Below are 4531 nucleotides of genomic sequence, written 5' to 3'. Positions count from 1 at the left end.
GACGTCGGGGCGCGGCGGTGCGGGACGCGGGCGGCGATGGGGGCGGCGATGACGGCGGGCTCGGGGCGGCGACGGGGACGGCGGGCTCGGCGGCGACAGCGATGAGGAGCAGAGGCTCGGGGCAGGGGCGAGAAAGAGATGGGATTTTGCGAAAACTGCTAAGTCCAGTATATATAGCAAGAGCATTGGTCCCGGTTGGTGGCACCAACCGGGACTAATGCAACCAAGGGCGGGAAACGAAGACCTTTGGTCCCGGTTGGAGGCTCCAACCGGGACTAAAGGGGGGGGCATTGGTCCCGGTTGGAGCGACCAACCGGGACCAAAGAGCGGCATTGGTACCAGTTGATGCCACGAACTGGTACCAATAGACCCGTGTAACTACTTTTTTTATTTTCTGCAGCTATTTTTTTTGTTGATTCTTTCTGCAGTTGTTTTTTAGTCCCACCTCGCCAAGCGAGAGGCACTCGCAGCTGTTTATAAGCCCTGAGTGCAGATACGATGATGAAGAGGCTCAATGCTCCTGCATGTTGGTTAGCTTCAAGCCTTGCGGAATACGGTAGACTGCACAGAGCTATGTGCAGTGCAGTTGACACTATTCCAAAAGGCTTGAAGCAAATTAACGAGCATTGCGCCTCTTTTTTATTTTTTATGACTTATTACAACTCAGAAATAAAAAGAAAAAAATAAATGTAGTAGAAAAAAAAATATAAAAACCACTCAGAAATAAATAGAAGAAAAAATAATTTTGATTAACTTTACTAAAAAATAGCATAGATCAGATCTGTTCTGACCGTTGCAGCCGGCGATGGTGGTCATCTCTTCTGTCAGAGGTTGTCGGCCTGAGGCTGGGTGTTCGGATCTCGAGATCCGTCATCTGGCACCAGCTGCGAGTCGGGGAGACGTAGTTGCCGGTGAAAACCGAGCTGACGGCAGGCGATGGCGGCGTTCCATGTCGTTACCATGATGAAGGCATCGTCGTGTGACTACCGTTGACCCACTCATATTGCTCCGGGGAAACCCTAGGATCTGGTGTTCCAGACCGGACGATGGCGGCACTGCGGTGTTGTTTCTCTCTTGGGAGCATTGTTTTGTGGAGCAGTGCTGGAAGTCAGAGGAAGGAGGTGGAGTGACTTCGTCTTGCACGGAGCTTCGGTGGAGCTGTCAAGTCATGCCTGGCCGACAGGTGCTATGCTTGGTCATGCCTGGTCGGAGGTGCTACGCACGACAGATCCACCAAGGGCTTCAAGCTGTGTCGACTGGTGGTACTTGGCAGCATGGCGCTGAGGTGTATCAGTGGCGACCGTGACGTGTTCCGCTGTTTGCGCTGGACTAAAGATGAGCATTCGTCCCGGTTGGTCCAACCAACCGGGACCAAAGAGCGGCATTGGTACCGGTTGGTGCCATGAACCGGTACCAATGGACCCGTGTAACAACTTTTTTTATTTTCTGCAGCTATTTTTTAATTGATTCTTCCTGCAGCTGTTTATTTAGTCCCACCTCGCCAAGAGAGAGGCACTCGCAGCTGTTTATAAGCCCTGAGTGCAGAGACGATGACGAAGAGGCTCAATGCTCCTGCACGTTGGTTAGCTTCAAGCCTTGAGGAATACGGTAGACTGCACAGAGCTATGTGCAGTGCAGTTGACACTATTCCGAAAGGCTTGAAGCAAAATTAACGAGCATTGAGCCTCTTTTTTATTTTTAATGACTTATTACAACTCAGAAATAAAAAGAAAAAAATAAATGTAGCAGACAAGAAAAAATATATAAAAAACCACTCAGAAATAAATAGAAGAAATAATAATTTTGATTAACTTTACTAAAAAAATAGCATAGATGCTTATTTTTAATGACTTATTACAACTCAGAAATAAAAACAAAAGAATAAATATAACAGAAAAGAAAAAAATATAGAAAACTACTCAGAAATGAATAGAAGCAAAAAATAGTTGTGATTAACTGTACTAAAAAAGGAGCATATATGCTTATTTTTAATGTCTTATTACAACTCAGAAATAAAAAGAAAAAAATAAATATAGCAGAAAAAGAAAAAAAACTATATAAAAAACTACTCAGAAATGAGCAGAGATGCGCTTATAGAGGAAATTCAACTTAAATTCATAACGAATTTCAAGAGAAATCCGTATGAATTTATGCTAAATTCCCTATATAAGGGCATCTATTTTCATTTTCAGAGGAGCTCAATAAGGTAGAGAGGGAGGGGCTTATAAACCGGTCCGATTCCCCTTCGGTTGGCGAGGTGGGACTAAACTCTGGTCGCAACGGGGACCAAGCCTTTAGTCCCGGTTGACGGCTCGAACCGAGACTAATGGGCAGCCTTTGGTCCCGGTTCAAGCCACCAACCGGGACCAACGGTATTGGGCCAGGAGCGAGGCCCATTGGTCCCGGTTCGTCCCACCAACCGGGACCAATAGGTCCAGACGAACCGGAACCAATGGCCCACGTGGCCCGGCCGGCCCCCGGGGCTCACGAACCGGGTCCGATGCCCCCATTGGTCCCGGTTCTGGATTGAACAGGGACTAATGGGCTGGACCGGCCTGGACCATTGGCCCCTTTTCTTCTAGTGTAGTCGAATGGAGGAGCTGGCCCACGACCTCCTCGCCACCGACAACCGTTCATGTGGGTCATTGGGGCCAACAACGGGGCGCAGCTCCAGCACCGCCTCTGGACACGGCGACCGCGGTGAGCAACACGCTCATATCGTCAATAGACACGGTCGGTTTCAATGTGCCGAGGGTGGCGTTTGTGCTGTGGCACGACCAACGGTATGTTTGGTTTGTGCCCAAGGTTGCCCCATCAAAGCATTGGGTAGCCAATATTTTGGCTGAGGTATTGGTTGCCCATGATTTTGCCGACATTGGCAAGAAAAATGAATTAGAGTTCGCTAGAGTTCATTGGCATGCCAAAGAAATGGCAACCATCCAAACAAAGACCAATCTTTGGGTCATGGCCAAAATTTTGGTAAGGTGCACTTTGGCCACAATCCAAACACACCCCAACACCCGGCTCGTCGAGGATGCACGGGGCGCCGTGACGCGTCCGCGGAGTGGTGTAGCGCGGCCAACTGCATCCTCTGGACCTGAGACCATGCCGGGTCGTCTTGCTTTTTCAATGACATGCGGGGATCGCATTTGAGCAAAGGGCATCTCCAACGTTGCCACGACCGCAGCTGACTACCCTGGCACACCAAAGCCCTCGTCCCTCGCGCCGTCGCGCGGTGCGTTCCTAGCTAGCGCTAGCTGCCTGCATTCATGCTGTCCATTCATATGTCATCGTTAAGAGGCTCGGTGCCCGAGGAACCAACTCTGTCCACTTAATGACGCACCCGGACGCTTGGCCTCACCGGAATGCGCTACTTAAAGCGGCAATGCCCAGGTAATCTCCACACCATAGCGCATCGTCCTCCTACCTGGCACCACATCCGCCATGACCGCAAGTGCGAACACTCTGCAGGAGAGGATGTCTTCAGGGATGAAGCTCGAGGTCGCCGCCCTCGCTCAAGTCACCTCTCGCGACGCAATAGCGGCATAGCCGGACGCGGACATGACCGCACAAGCGGTGGCCACGCTGGCGGCCGATGACGGGAGCGCCGTCAGCCATGCGTCCTACTTTCTGCCATCCAACGTCCGGCAACACCGAGGTCGGGGACTCCTCCGAGGATGAGTAGGGCATGGGAGGTGGCAGGGCATGGTGTGACAACTGGACGGTCCGTATCCCGTGTTCTACTCTTCCTCGCCGGAGACCGCACCTTCACTTCACGGGTCTTGAACCCCGCTCCCGTACATAGAGATCGCAGATGGAGGATATCACTGCCATAGAATAGGTTTAGGGTTGGGTTTCTTTTATTTTTCTGTATTATAAAAGTTCGAAATGTAATGAAAATCTGTCGTGTTTGCATTAATCTCGGCCGGTGTATATGAACTTTCACAATAATATACATATTGTAGGAGTACTAGCAAGATGCCCGTGCGTTGCACGGAAGATCAAGATCCTGTGGGAGAAAAGGATGAACGAGGGAAAGCCTTATCTGTAAATGTGGAGAGGAGTGCGGGTAAATTGTCATAGTTTCCTTCCTATCTGTTAGATATAGATCGGACGGTCTATATTGCAGGATGACAGGCACACCATCATCACCAGCTCTGCTTTTTATTGAACTGAGACAAATCTAAAAAACCCAACTAAGACAACCTCCCAGCATATTGCGCGGGAAAAGACCCGGCCGTGCCATTTTAGTCGGGATTACCGGATTACTAGTAGTAGTATCGATGGATCACGCGAAGCAACCTTTTTTTTTGAGGGGGCGAAGAACCTAGTTTAAAAGGAAAAAAGGCGGTACACTCACAGCACTCCTGTCGCAGTCGCATTGCACCCCACACACGTTCGGTCCTGCACACGGCTCACGCAAACGGAACGCGCTTCGGCTTGCCTCTTCACTGACACGTGGGACTGCACTTGGAGAAACCGACCATGCGCCAAACTCCCCCCGCCCACCGCGTGAAAATCCCCCCCCCCA

This window comes from Triticum dicoccoides, chromosome 3B, assembly GCF_002162155.2.
Source record: "Triticum dicoccoides isolate Atlit2015 ecotype Zavitan chromosome 3B, WEW_v2.0, whole genome shotgun sequence".
Taxonomy (NCBI): domain Eukaryota; kingdom Viridiplantae; phylum Streptophyta; class Magnoliopsida; order Poales; family Poaceae; genus Triticum; species Triticum dicoccoides.
The sequence above is the reverse complement of the archived record's forward strand: the minus strand, read 5'-3'. Positions refer to the sequence as shown.